The 15,569-nt window shown below is 52.4% G+C and overlaps 1 long non-coding RNA gene across 1 annotated transcript in view; it reads right to left on the reverse strand.

Annotated features, from left to right (window-relative positions):
• Positions 1-1,119: 1,119 nt before the first annotated feature.
• LOC120619705 (uncharacterized) overlaps positions 1,120-15,569 on the reverse strand; it is a 106,097-nt gene continuing 91,647 nt past the window's right edge. The window contains exons 3-4 of the long non-coding RNA XR_005657632.1: positions 1,559-1,704; positions 1,120-1,253 (exon numbers count right to left, since the gene is read on the reverse strand). This is a non-coding gene — a long non-coding RNA (uncharacterized LOC120619705). The remainder of the gene's footprint in view (positions 1,254-1,558; positions 1,705-15,569) is intronic.

Genomic DNA, 15,569 nt, shown 5'->3' on the forward strand with positions numbered 1-15,569 from the left:
CTATGATTTTGCTTATATGTGGAACCTAAAGAACAAAATTAGTGGAAAAAAAAATGAAAACAGACTCATAGATACAGAGAACAAAGTGGCGCCTGAAAAGGTGACGGAACTAGGCAGTACGAATCGATAATTACAAAACAGTCACAGGGATGTAAATTATAACATAGGAGATAGAGTCAACTGCATTGTTCCAGGCGGGTACTAGATTAAGCAGGGGGATCAGTTCATGAATTATATAGATGTCTAGCCACTATGCTGCACACCTGAAACTAATATCAAATAGAATTAAATTTCTCTTAGAATTCGATTCTAATAGAAAAATAAAAGTTAAAAAAAGTAAGAGCAAACTCTGTGCTGTCTACAAGAAACCCAGTTTAAAAATAAAGACACAGAAATACGAATAAAAGGATAAAAAAAGATATCATACGAACACTAATAAGAAAACTAGGGTTTCAATGTTAATAAGAGACAAAGGAGACTTCAAGAGAGGAAATATTCCCCGAAGAAAGAACAATATTTTATAATGATAAAATTCTCAGTTAATCAATATGACATTAAAAAAAAACCAGAAATGTGCGTGCTCCTAATAACAGAGCATCAAAATATGTGTAAAAAAAAAAAAAACAATGAAAAGATCCATGAAAATGTGCTATTATTTGAGATTTCAATTTTCCTTTCAGTAATTGGGGGAAAAAAGTACACAGAAAATCACTAAGAAGGAAAAATGAGAGTTACATTGAACTTTTCTTCAGAAAATATGGAAGCAAGAAGAGAGTTGCAGTGCGATATTTTTTGTAGAAAAAAAATTCCACCCATCTAGAATTCTGTATCCAGTGCAGTCATCCTCCGAAAGTGAAGTTGAAACACTTTCTCAGAAAAAAATTGGGACAATTCGTTGCCAATAAATTTTCCTTGAAAGAAATGTTAAACGGGTTTCTCCGGAGAGAAGAAATGATATAGATCGGAGACTCGAATCTACAAAAAGGACGAGGGTTAGGGAAGGAATATAAAACGGTAAAATAAACCTTTATTTTTATTATTTTTAATTGAACTAATGGATAACCGTTTGTTCCAAATAATGATAGCAGCAATGTATTCTGCGATTATACTTACGGAAAAGCGAAATGGATGGCAGCAGTATTATAAGGAATAGGAGGGAGGAATTGAGAACTCTCTGTTATTAAGTGCCCGCACTCCCCATGAAACAGGATCATATTGTTTAAAAACGGACACTGTAAACTCTGGAGCAGTCACTAAAAAAGTAAAAAGAAAGAAAGAATATGTAATTAATATGCTAAGAGAGGAGAGAAAATGGAATCATGAAATGCTCAAAACCATAGAAGGCAAAAAAAAAAAAAACAAAAAACAAGGGCAATGAATAGAGAACAGTAACAAACAGGATAGATATTAACCCAACTGCTGTGGTCTGCATGTCTGTGTCCCCCTAAAATTCATATGTCAAAATCCTTCCTAATTCCCAAAGATGATAGTATTAGAAGATGGGGCCTTGGGAGTGCTTAGATCATGAGGGCGAAGCCCTTAGAAATGGGATTAGTACCTTATAAAAGTGGTCCCCGAGATATCCCTGTCCCCTTCCATCACGTAAGGGCACAGTGGTGAGGGACCGGCTATGAATCAGGAAGAAGGCCCTTGCCAGAAGGCGATCCTGCTGGTGCCTTGATCTTGGACTTCCAGCCTCCAGAACTGTGAGCAACAAGTTTCTGTCATTTATAAGCCACCCAGTCTGTGATATTTTGTTATAGCAGCCTATAGGGACTACGACACTAATCCTATCAATAATCACTCAGAGATTGTCAGAGTAGATAAAAACAAGACCCGCTATAAACTGTCTACAGGAAACTCACTTTAAATATAAAGACTCGGATAGATTTGAAAAGTAAAGGAATGAAGGATTACACAATGCTACTAGGAAAGCTAAAGTAGTTACGTTCATTTCAGACAAAGAAAAAGTTCAGAGCAAGGGAAATGAACAGAGATTTAAAAGGAGGTAGCACTGAATAATGATACAAAGGTCAGTTCTCCAAGAAGACATAATAATCCTTGACGTGTACGTACTTAAAAACAAAGCGTTAAAATACATAAGGCAAAACCGCCGAACCTCCAGGGAGAAATAGATTTACCCGCTGTCGTAGGTGGAGACTTGGACTCCATCCTAACAGAAGTGGACAGACACAGCAGGCAGAAAATCAGGAAGGACATAGTTGAACTCAACAGCACCATCAATCAGCTGGATCAGACGGATATCAGTAGAGTACTTCCTACGACAGTAGCAGAATATATATTCTTCTCGTGGAATGTTCGCCAAGATAGATCGAATTGTGAGTCATAAAACATACCTCAACAGGGTTACAAGAATAGAAATAATAAAGTCTGCTCTCAGACCACGATGGGATTACGCTAGAAATCAATAACAAGAAGACGCTAGAAAATCCCCCAAATACCTGGAGATTAAATAACACATTTCTGAATAACTCATGGATCAAAGAACGAGTCGCGAGAGATATTAAGAAATATGTTTAACTCAATGAAAATGAAAATACGACTAATCGAAATTTGTGATTAGAAGGAACTTTTTAGCGTTGAATGTATATATTAGAACAGAAGGTCTATGGTCAATCATCTAGTTTTCACCTTAGGAAACTAGAAAAAGAAGAGCATATTAAATCCAAAGTAAGCAGTAGTAAACAAATAATAATAAAAAAAAAAACCGAGGGCAAAAATCAGTAAAACTGAAAACAAGAAATCAGTAGAGAAAATCGAGAAAAGCGAAAACTGCTTCTTTGAAAAATATAAATATTCTATAGTGGCACAAAGCAGTTAAGTGGTTTCCTAGGGACAGAAGGCGTGTGTGGGGTGTAGGAAAGGTCAGAAGTCGGGGTTTAAAAAGAACAGAGGAAATTTGGGAAGTAATAGATACTTTCCTCATTTTAATTGTGGTGATGGTTTCATTTGTCGAAACTTATCAACTCGTACATTTTAAATGCGTGCTGTTTATTCTAAGTCAAGTATACCTCAGTAAAGTTATTTAGAAAATTTTAAAACGTTTTTCAAGCTGCTTCTTTGAAAAGGTCAATAAAACTGATTAATCTCTAGTTAGGCTAATTAGAAAAAAACAAGAATACACAAACTACTAACATCAGAAATGAAAGACAGGCCATTACTACCGATTCCATGGGCATTAGAAGGATAATAACACTCTCTTCCCACAAATTTGATAACCTATATGACACGGACCAATCCCTTGAACATACATTTTACCAAATTTGCACGAGAAGAAATAAGCTCAATCCGTGGTAACTGTAAAATGGTGCAACCAGTTTGAAAAGCGTTTCGATCATTTCTTAACAGCTAAACACACATTTCTATGGCCCTGAAATTTCATGTATAGATATTTCCCCAAGAGAAATGAAAGGCTATGTCCAAAAAAATTAGCTGCTAGACAACTATGTAAAGTATATGCTTCCCTAATAACCCCACACTGGAAACAACCCAAATGGCCATGAACAGGTGAATGGATAAACGAATCGTTGCACATCTGTGTAATGGAGTACGTTTAGCAATAAAATGAAGAAGTATCGATGCACGCAGCGACATGGGTACATATGAAAAATATTATGCCGAACATCACAGGCAGACCTGAACGAGCACTGAACATATGACATTTCACAGGAGGCAGTTCAGCTGCCTGAGGGCAGAGGTGGGCGGGGAGATGGACTATGAAGAGACAGGAGAGGACCTCAGGGGATAGGAAATGTTTTATCTTGATTGACAGCTTACATTTGCCAAACCGCAGGGAAGTGGACCTTAATAAATGAATTAATAAACATTTTGGACATACATATAGGAGGTGGTTGGCTTTTGGGAGGGTTAGCCGATCTGCAAAATGAGTGAATGGACTCTGCTCCTTAACGTTTACAAACGGTTACGCCTGCAATTATAACCTCCGCTGGGGGATGTACTACAATAAAGGCAAATTAGAGGATCGACCAAAAGTATAGAAATTAAACATAGAACGTAATGAACGAATGATAAATGCCTGTCTAAAAAAAAAAACAAGAACGCAGACTGATGTATTATTTGTGGCTGTGCCCCTGGCCAGCTCGCGGCCATAAATCAACATCACTGGATGAACGAGTTTGATTCTCTAAGTCCCAGCCTCCCTCAGTCACCAACCGGGTGTGTAGCCTTGGGCAAGTACGTTAATGCTGGCTCATAAGATTCCTGGACGTCTGGGTCTGAAAGACAGAATGCTATTTTTAAGGACGAGAATGAAAGGAGCAAGCTCCATAATACGGTCATTGCTGATTTAATTTACGAGGGTTTATGGGAGGCATAGGAATCAAATCAGCGAGCACATCTGCCGGGGAGACGGTTTCCCCGCGCTCGTCTGAGAAGCCCTTCATTTCATCTTCTCCCCGGGAGAAGGTTTCCAGTGGACACAGAGTTTTAGACTGGCAATTACGCTTTCTTTTCCAGCAGGATATAACTGTCCCGCGGCCTGGCCGTGCTGGCCGCTGGTCGCAGTCGCCCCGTGGGGGCGAAAAGCAACAAACACACGCGAGGTGGGGGGTCCCTTCCAGCTCCTGGAACCCCGCCGTCGCCCGGACCGGGGCTGGATGGGGGACGCGGGGTGCAGTCCTAGGTTTTCAGCTGCCATATCCCAACTCGGAGGTGCTGGAAGACACAGGAGGAGGTGGGGGGAGGGCGCTCGCTGACTGGGGGGCCCTTCCTAGGCCGCCTGTTACCGTTTACTTTGGGGGTCCACGAGGGCTGGTTCCCGCACCCCGTCCAGGGTTTCTGTTGGATCCGCGGTTGACACGCAGGCTGGCGTGGCCCTGCAACCTGACAGCCGCGACGCTTTCCTAGCTGTCCCCAGCGGGACGCCCCAGGTGCCCAGGCAGAGATGGGGTCCACCTCCTCCACGCGGCACCCTAAAATTCATCGCATAAATGGACGGCGCGTGATGCCTGAAGGGAGCGGTGTCTGCAAAGCGGCGGCGCACGTCGTGCATCCGAAGGATGCTCGGTCTGGGCGAGCGACAGCCTTCGTCACCACCTGCAGGGGCCGAGGCCACCCACGTCCTCCTGCTTTATCTTCCAACCAATGGACGCGGAAATCTTCAACACAGGGCGCGACGCGCCTGCGGTTCGCGGACCTACTTAAGCAGATGAGGCAGCGCCCCAAGAATGCTGTGCGTAAGCCCCCCAAGATCGGCGTTTACTGTGGCAAACGCTGCACGGAAAAACGCAAGGCCGCTCTGCACGGGCAGTGCACGTGTGCACGCACGCGCGCACCAACAGTGCCGAAGCCGGAGCTCTTCGAAAGGGGACTCCCCCGTTCCCCGCACTCAGTCACCCGACCGAGGGACATCATCCCTTTGGGGGAGCTCTGGGCCCCAACGCTTTGACCCAACGAGGAGCGCCCACCCTCCTGTGCAGAGCGGGACACAGCGCGCTGCGGGGCGGGGTCCCTGCCACCGTCGCGTCGCTGTCCCTCGTGCGATGGTGGCACCAGGCTCTGGCAGTCCGCGGCCTGCCAGCTGCTGGGGGGTCCTGTCCCATGCCACCTGCCCAGGCGCTGCCTTCCGTTTACCTAACCAGCGAGGGCCTCTCGTCGTCGGAAAAATTACACGCGACCTTGCGGGAGCGACGTCGCCCCTGGACTTCCAGCCCCGGTCCCTCGGGGGCGACCTCGGGCCGTGATGGCGAGTTCCCCTCTCAGCTGTGATCGCGGGGAGTCACGCTCTGAAGCGGGGGCCGCCTTTCCATTCCCAGGACAACCGCGCTCTCCCCACGCGCCGCTGCATTTCCTTTCTGAGGTTTGGGCTGGAGTTTTTCGCGCGGGTTTCATAAAGCGGGGCGGCCTGTGTCCATCTTAGTGCCGGATTTCGTATCAGAGTTAAGCCAGCTTCACTGAATGACTGGGAAGTCATTTTTCTCCTCTGTGGAATAGTTTAGATGAGCACAATGTAGGTGCCACGTGTTCCTGAAGCGTTTGCAGCAGGCCGGCTGGGGCCTAGGCCTGTTTTGGGTTTTATTTTCCTGTGTCCCTCAGATTACCTCTTCCGTTTGGTCTACGGGTTATTTTTCTCTGTAGATTTTTTCTCCTCTTTTGAGTTCCACTTTAGCTCATCCGTTCTCAATTACTTCTAAATAGTTTTTAATTTTGTTTTCAATGTTCTTTTTAACCGAAGTTATTTCAAAAATTTTTTTGTTTGTTTTTTTTTTGTTTGTGTTTTCAGTTTGCAAGTGAATGGATCCTTTTTTGATGAGGCAGGAATATTACTCACCGCCGTAAATCACCACCTCTCTCTCTCGCTTGAGGGGCTGCATTCCGGTCACGGTGGCACCGTGCCCAGCCGAGGCGTGGCTCGTGGGTCCCCAGCCGAGAAGCCCTGCTTCCCATCGCCATTGACTCACTTTCCCAGCCTGCTCAGTGACGGAGGTGGCCACAGGACCCCACCTGGCCCCCTTTCGTCCTGCTTTGGCTCAGCCTAGAAGGTGAGCCCGGATGACACAGTACCGCTGGGTTCAGCTCCTAGTTCCATCAACTACTTAGTTCTGTAACTTCGGCCAAGTGACTGCATCGCCCTCGGCCTCGGTTTCCCCATCTTTAGGTGAGAAAGAACAAAACCTGCCTTAGGAATTGATGTGAGTGAGGGAGTGAAAATACCTAAGGGGCTGAGGACAATGGTTTGTACAAAGTCGGTCAGACAAAATATCATTCCCATCATGGTCGTAATTATTAATACTGTCACCATGACAGTCATCGTCGTCATTTTGGGGCCTTGCGGACGAAAAGAATACAGAGCAGAAGCAGAGAAGGGGCCTGGATCCTTGGCGGGGACGTTGGACAGAGCCCAGAAAACCCACCTGCACACATCCAGAGCGTGTCAAATGGCCTTCCTTAGGCCTTCTGCTGATTTCCATCGAATGCATTCTAACCGACATGCCTGCTTATCTTTCCCATTAATTCAAAGACGGGTGCCAAGCACTGTTCTAGGCTCGGGGGACACAGCTGTGAAGAAAAACAAAGAAACCCTTTGCCTCCCGGAGCTGAGATTCTTCTCTTACCAACATTCGATCGTATTCCGTTAAAGTCAGAAGAAGGAGCCTTCGAGTTCTGCTTTGGAGACTCTACTGAAATTTTGCTCCTAACACACAGTTTTTATCCCTGTGACACAGGGGTGTTGTTTACCCCAGGGACATTTTCGCTTCAGCCCTGCGTGAACCGGGACTAAAATCTAGATCAAGGTTCATTTTTTTGCCCATCGATGTCCAACTGTACTATTTGTTGAACAGACTGTTCTTTCCCCATCGAATTGCTTTTGCACCTTTGTCCAAACTCAGACGGCCACACTTCTGGAGATGAAGCGAGAGAGAGGCGGGGAGGGGAGGAGAAGGACAGGCAGAGGCGACGAGAGCGTCCAACACCAGAGAGCCGCGTGCCGGCAAAGGCACCGCGCCGCCTGCGCTGCGTGCGGCTCCCCGCAGGCGACGTGTCCATGGGCGGAATCCATCTTTTCGAGCCGAAACGCATCCTCTAACACGGCCCTTCCCGCGCAAGTATGTGCTCAAGCCGAACCGCTCACGGACATTCAACAAAAGCACAAGCTGGAGTGCGCCCAGCAGCTCCCTCTGCGGGAGCCCCACGCCGGAGACCACCTCGGGGCTCATCCTCAGTACGGCCACCTGGCCAGTTCGCACGATGGATCGCGAAGGCACAACGGGCGGGAACGACCTAGCGCGGCTCACGGGGGCCGGGCCGAATCTCATGGACACGGATGTGGGCAGAAAAGCAGCAAGATACGGATGGGGGAGATGCTATCATTTCACGCACGCGAGTCCAAGAACAGGCGAAACTCACCTGTGGCGCTCGAAGTCGGGCTAGACCTCGGCGGGAACGGGGGATGCTGAGGTTGGGGGATGTTCCGTCTCTTGATCGGGCGACACAGGTGCGTTTCGTTTGTGACGACTCTACGAGCCGTCACCCATGCGCACTGTTCCACGGGTGTTACATACGTCAAGTAAAAGTTTAGAAAAGAGAGAGAAAGAGAAAGACAACGCTTCTCTGGAAAGAAATTACTAAGAATAAAGTCACCCCGATTTTTGCAGACCAGGGTGCATTCTGCCCTCCTGCTCCACGACCCTGCATGTTACAGCCCAGCCCACTAGTTGACCTCCCCAGGTATCCGAAGTGTCAGGTCCCAGGGTGTTCTAGGATGCTGACAGGACACGTCCCTCATGAGGTTAAAATCTTGAGGACCCCACTGCCATCACACCCCCCAAAGCTAAACAGTACGAGGGGCCACATAACTGTGCCCACACGGTAAGCCTCGGCACCGATGGTCACAGGAATTCTACCTAAAACCCCGTTTCTGGCCGAAAGCACTCTCACCGTGAAATGCTCTGTGCCACAGCTCACTGCTCCGTTTCAAATCGCCATCCTGGACCGCACTGCGGGTTCAGCCTGCCGCCGAGGCAGCCTGTGCACCCCAGCTAGGAAGCGCTGAATGGATGTGCCTGTCGCCGGCATTGACATCGCGTGCGATTTCCAGAAAGGCACAGAGCCCCTGCACGCTCCTCCTGGGAGCAGGAAACTTTCTTTCTTCATTATGAGAGGGGAAGATGGCTCCATCCTATCCAGGGAAAGCCACGGGGATTAATGCTCTCTACGGCACAGAAATATCCTGTGGCCAAAAGCTTTTGCTACCTCTTCTCTCGATCTCTTTCTGTTCTTTAGCTTTTAAGGCTCAGAGCTAGAAAGCCAAGCCTGTATTTTTCAATATTATTAGCAGAGATTAGAGAGAAAGAAAAAGCCACGTTCCCAACCCCTGGACCCCTATGCATATCCCGAGGACGTTTTCGCTTCAGCCATGGAGAGCATGAATGACAAAGCAACGCGAGACTGAGGCGTGATGGGCTGAAGTCCTCAAAGACAAGTAAACTGTCAAAATCACCTGGATATAAATTTTCTTAAAAGCCATGCCATACAGCTGTCATTTATGAATCCCTATGTTAAATGATATTTAGTTGTTTTAATAAAGATTCCCATTTTGCTGCAAAAGGAAGAGTCTCATAGCACCACTAGATATATACCACAGATGGAACACAGGCCCCCCGTTCAAGATGAAGGACAGCGGTTTAGGTGATTTCAACCTCTCCTGGCACGGTGTCCTACCTGCAGTGAACAGTTCTGCTGAGTTGAAAGAGCCTTAAATAACGAAATCGCCAAAGGAAGCCCACAAAATTCTGACGGTGTCCTGACACCCCAGCCACATCGTAAACAAGCTGAGGGCATGACCATCCTCATCCAGGCCCTAGGGGGCTCAGGGATGTGCACGCACACATGGGCACAAGCACACACATACATGCACACGTGCACCATGCTGGCCAGGAGCTGATGTCTCCTTCCAGGGGGGCTGTTATGCCCACAAGGGAGTAGAGATTGGATTCAAATCCAGGGGTACCAGGACCTTAAGCCAGTGGCCCCTCCAGCAGACAGCTCTATAATTTCCCGGATAACCTAGTAAGGACATGTCATTTCACCGGGGAGGTGGGGACTAGGGACCAGAAGGGCAAGCGACTTGTCCACCTTGGAGGAAAGCTCAGAGCGCCTGGGGAGACGAAGGGGAAGGCAGTTACAACGTTCACACAGGGTCCCGGCCCTGCACCTGACCCCCACAGGGATCTTGAGAGGGGCGCCACGGGCCCCCGCTTCACGGGTGCGGAGGCTCGGAGATGCGGAGGGATTCGCGGAGCTCAGAGCGGTGGGTGACCGAGTGAGGCCGGAATTGCGTCTCTGAATCTTGAAGCCAGTGGTCCTGCAATCACACCCCTTTGTCAGCCCTCCTTAGAAAATCAGCCCCTTGCCGGGGCCTCCAGCCTTCCGGGAGCTGACCCTGTGACCTGGTGGCCCCATCCGCCGCCATCCGCCGCCATCCGCCGCCATCCGCAGGCTCCCGGCCGAGCGCAGTGCTGAAGGGCATCTGTGCCACCAGCCTGCAGCTCCCCAGGCCCACCGCGCACCCCACTGCTGTCCCCCCTCCCCCCACCTCTGCCCGGAGACACCTGCTCGCCTCCTGCCACCACCCTCTCGAGAGTCCAGAGTCCACGGTGGCTGATGTTGACGTTCTTCCAACAAGAGGTAAATTTCCTGAAAAAAGCCCATTATCAAAAAACAAACACTCGCAAGGACCCCGAGCGGGGTGTGCCTAAATGACTTCTGCAGGGCCGCTGTCCTCCCTGATCCACCACCCCCCAGGGCCACCGATGGCCGCGCCCTCTTGTGTAACTCAGCTGGGTGCAGATGCCAGAACGGGGAGAATCCCGGGGCAGCCCATGACAGGCTGTGACAGCCCGTGACAGCACGTGACAGCACGCGAGTGGACAGCGCTCCTGCAGGGAGGAGGAGGGCCTGGGTTCCTGCTGGCAGCCAGGATTCTGCTCCCGCGGCCACGGGACCCCAGGCAGCAAACCTGCCCCTTTCTGCCCCCAGCCTTGGGGAGACGGAGGGGTACCCTCCGACATCTTATGGTTCAGCTGACGCTCAGGCGGACACAGTGGGAAAGAGGCAGGTTTGATAACTGCGTCCATCTGCTCCGACGGCCACCTGGAAACACGACAGGCTGGGCAGCGCCAACAGCAGGACTGCAGTTCTGGGGGCCGGAACCTGAGATCCGGCCGAGGCCTGCAGCCCCCCGACCCGCCTCCACCTCCACGTGGCCTTCTCCCCCCACGCTGTGCGCGTGGGCGTCCAAATGGCCCCTTGCGACAAGGCCGCCAGTGTGTTGGATTAGGGACCCACCCGACTCCAGTGTGACCTCATCTACACTACCGACATCAGCAGCGACCCCGTTCTGAATAAGGTCACCCACTCTGAGGTCCCGGCGGGGCGAGACTTTGATACGCGAATTTCGGGCAAGACACAAGTCAGCCGATGACGAGGCTGAGCAGAAGTCGAGCTCTCAGCACTGCCACGGCCTGTCCTCCGTCACGTGAAGGAAACGAGGGCAGGAAGCGGGCCCGCCGGGCGCAGGCGCGAAGGTAAGGACGCCGGGCAGCCTGAGGTCGGGCCCAAGCTGGGCAGGTGGCGGAGGCGGGTTGCATCCCGGGCCCTCGACTTCTGCAATAAAAGGCTGATCTTCACTTCCCGCGGGTCTAGAAGGACACGGTGTGAAAGTGTCAGAAGGTGTCCCTCCTCCGGCCCTCCAGGGACACGCCCCAGCGCCAGGGCGAGGCGACCCCAGCGTCCCTCGTTAGCTGTCGCTCGCATACCTCAGTGAAACGTGAACTACTCTGCAGCCCCCCACACGTGTGTCCGTCCCTTCTCCTTTTTATCCAGTGCCAGCGATGTCCCCTCTTTGCTTCCCTCCCTAATCTGCGGGTGGTTCCGTAACCCTCCTCCATGCCACCTCGCCCTATGATTGTCATGTATCGAATGAACTGCAAAACTGCCATTTCCCAGAGCATTTTCGCGATCCTTTGAGATTTCGCTTCCACGTGTGGCCCTCGGCCGTGGCTCAGATATAACTCTTTAAAACTTTCCTTCCGTTTGGACTTTGTGTTGTCGCAAACCGCGATGGCTTCAGCCGGCAACACGCTGCCCTCATCTGTGAAACAGGAAGGAGACCCCTCTCCCTCCCGGCTGAGCCGCGGGGGCACCGTATACTTCACGGCGAGGCGTCCCACGTGCTCAGGACGGCGTGGGTGGCGTCCTGCTCGTCACCAGGCAGGCCTCCAGTGGCTCTCAGGGGGCGGGGGGCGGGGGTGGCACCTCACCCCACAGGTGTAAATATCCCCTCCCCCGTCCCCCGCCAGCCTTGGTGACCTTCGGAAAGCCATCAAGAGGCAAGCCAGGTGTTGGCGAGCCAGGTGTTGGCGAGCCGCAGGTGGAGGGGCGGCTCATGCCGCGCAGCCCTCTCCGCAGCCCGCGCTTCTCCTAGACGCGTCCGCAGCGGAGCTGGACGCCGTGGGAACAGAAGTCCTGCGCGAGGACGTCCGCGCTGAACTGCGCATGTCGGAAATGTATGGCCTCGACTTGTCCTTACATTGCTCTTCGCTCCCAGTCACGGTTTTAGGGGTTCGTGGTGAGTAAAACCCATTCCAGTGCGACAGAGCCGCACCTCCCAGAGCGCCGGAAAGCACAGCTGACCCCAACGTCGCATTCCGCCCGGAGGCTGGCATGGCTCGGAGCAGGTGTCCTCTGCGCGACGCCGCGCTGTGTACAAACCGTCACGCTCGGGCACGCGCACGCGATGACAGTGGCGGGGGCCTGATCGATGACGGAGGGGACGACCGACGCCCAAGCACGTCTTACAGACAGGAGGCCCGGACGGAAGGGGGCAGGGCGCCGGCGCTGCGCGTGGAAGCGGGGGCTGCGTGGGGAGAAGGCGAAAAGACGGGGAGACCCGTAGAGACGCGCGGCGCCGAGCGCGGCGCCTTCCCACACCCAGGACGCGGTGAACCTGAGCACTTTGTCTCTGCGAGACCGCGATCTGGACATCGGAGGTGGGTCACCTTAGCCACTCGCCTCCAGCAAGCCAACTTGGAGGCCGGCTCTTGCCGCCCGGCACTGGGAGTCTATCCGCTTGGCCTCTGGGGACGGACGTCTTTGCCGCATTTAACGCCGTGTCGCCCCGGGTGAGGAAGCTGGCAGGTCCGCTCCAGAGCCGGCCCCGGATGCCCGGCCGGCCAGGACCGCAGGCCGTGGCCGGAGAAACGCTTCAGGAGAGCGGGCGGGCAGCTGCTTGCCCTGTGCTCTGCTCCCCGGGGGGGGGGCCCCCAGCCCCCCTCGCCACCAGCCCCCCTCTCCCACACGACCATAGCATCACATCTGGAACCAGTCGACACTTAAGCCGTCTGGCGACCCAGAGATAAGCAGAGAAAAGAGTGTGCTGAAGTTATATTCTACAAAGAGTTGATGGGGCTGTGCCTGCTGTGGGGGCGGGGGGAGCTTACGGGCATTTGTCCACAGCCTCGGGGACTCGTCACAGCCATGCTCCCTGAGCGGGCTCCAACACTGTAGCTATTCTGGGTCACCCCGCAGGTAGCCACTGTTCCTGCTGAGCCCCCCGCCCTCACCAGTCCAGCACACACCGCTGGGACAGGCCACCCCACCGTCCCAGGCACTGCCCCCGAACCCTCTCGTGCTGATGGGAAGAGGGTCCCATCTCGACCCCTTTCCCTACAAGGAGGCTCCTGTGCAAACGTGCCCACCGCCTCACAGGGCTCTCTGCAAACTAGCATTAAAATGATGGCGGGGCCCCAAGTCCCCTCCCACAAGGCAGTGGGGGCCCGGCTAGCACACTGGTACCACTGAGAAGAACAACGTGGCAGGAGTGCCTGGGAAAGACAACGCCTCTAAGGCGACTGTCCGCGTGTCAAAGGACGCGGAGGCAGTGGGCGGCTCTGTCCCTGAGCGATCCGGGCTCGCCCTGCCCTGCCGCCTGCTGCGGAACCAGGCACAGGGAACCGAAGGGCCTCGTCGGCTACTACGTGCGGGGCGGGGGATGGAACCAGGTCCAGGCACATCTGAGATCTCACTTCCCTTTGACTTCTGCAGAAATAAAAGCGGGGACCCATGAGAGAGGCAGCGGTTTGCCAAGGTCCGGTGGCAAGGGGCGGGCTTGATGGTGACTTGCCATGAAACCTTCCGGCACCGTTTCATCAGGTAGCATTAATGAGTGCAGAAAATCGGGAGGCCAGCCCGCCACCCCCACCCCCACCCCGGGCGCAAACCGGGTGATTTGGGGCTACTTGATCCGTTCGTCCCAGTAATGCCACCTAATTAAGATTCCAGGAATACGGCAGCGCCGGGCGCTTCGCAGGGGTGGGGGGGTGGGAGGGGTGGCCTTCCGAGGGCTCAGTGGGCTTCGGGTTCGGGCTCCCTCCTAAAGAACGGCTCCCATCGGGTCCGAAAGAAAAGACACAGTCGGCCCAGTGCAGGACGTCCGAGGACCCACAGGACGGGCGGGTGACCTGTGACCCGCGGAGCAGCGTGAGGACGTGCTGCATCGCCAGGCGGTCCTCTGCTCCGGCCCTCCGGCTCCCCGGGGTGGGGGCTGAGCAAGACCGAAGCCCAAGACAGGAACGTGGCCGACTTGGAACGGCCGTCCTGGGACTTCTCAGGGGCAGCTCATTTTGTCTTAGGCTTGTTCGTGTTTTTGTTTTTGTTTTTGGAAGGGGGTGGCTCACGCTCGATTTTTGCCCCAGTTATCCAGATCGCAAAATAACGTTCCTTTGCTGTTGGACTCTGGGGTGTCAGGAAGTCATCGCTTCCTCAACCAACGAGAATTTCCAACAGCGAGGGACGCGTCAGTCCCGTTTTGCCGGATGGTTAAGGAGGATGTACTCGGTGGCGGGGACATGGGGGGCACTGACCTCGTGGCGGGGAGCACTGCCACACTCGCTCCTTGTGGCCCTGAGCTCCTGAGCACAGGACGACGGTCCAGTTTCCGGGGGGAGAGAGTAATGGCGACAACTGAAGGCTGTTTATCGACTCTTCCGTCCCCAGGCTTGGGGAGCTGTGTCTCATCTCTCCCGGAACCTGCTGGACACGTGACACTTCAGCTTATTCGACTGCAGGGACCCCCAACAACAGGAGGTCAAGAGGAGGCTGGGGCTCCCCATCAGGAGACTGCGGGGTGGCCTTCGCCTCAGGACACTGGGCCCCGGCAACCTGCAGCCGGCAGCGGCTCGTCCTTCCTTCCTTTTAAAAATCAACACCCGTCCCCAGATTTGCTCTTGGCAAACGTCGCTTGACTACTGCTGTTTTCCCTGAAGTCACTGAAGAGAGTTAGGTAATGAGCTGGCACGCTCTTTTGAAATGTTTACTGTGTTCCTTAGAGCAAGGGACATGCTGGTTCCTCCACTAATTTGGGGTTGCTAGATCTTTTCCACTCTGTTTTGGAGATCTCTGAAGCAAACGCATGGACTCGAGTATAATGAAGCCATGTCGGGGAGTCAGAGCGACAGTCGTGGGGCTTCTTCCTCACCGAGGAGCCACGGCAGGTCTGACGGTAGAAACGTTTCTCGATTTCCCCAACAGAAAGGAAAGGGAGACACGGGAGCATAAAGAGAACGCATCATGGGACACCCCAAATGTTTGAGGACAAAAGAGGAGACGGCCTTGACTTCATTTCAAGGAGACCAAACACGGGACAGGACCACGGTGACGGTGGCATACAGAATTAACCCAGTGTTCACAGAAAATCTAAATCCAGACTAATTTTTGTAATGGGGCTTCCATTTGAAAATTTCTGAGCCTCGGCCTGGCATAATTCACCTTTTTTTTTTTTAAATTAAAACTCAGGGCATCCAGTCGTGTGTAATTTCTGTGAGAACTATAATAAATGCATCCACATAAGCCCTAAATTCCCACTTTCGAAATGAATATCTGGGGTTAGAGTGACATTTATATAAATTCCACTTGGTATTTTGGTTGCATGTTTTCCCCACGGAGTTCAAAGGCATTTATAGACATTCTGATTAGTGCCTGTGATATCCTGGGGGGTGGCAAATTCTATTAGCTCAGTTTTACGATTGGGA

Source organism: Pteropus medius, unplaced genomic scaffold (genome assembly GCF_902729225.1).
Source record: "Pteropus medius unplaced genomic scaffold, Ma_sr-lr_union100, whole genome shotgun sequence".
Lineage (NCBI taxonomy): Eukaryota > Metazoa > Chordata > Mammalia > Chiroptera > Pteropodidae > Pteropus > Pteropus medius.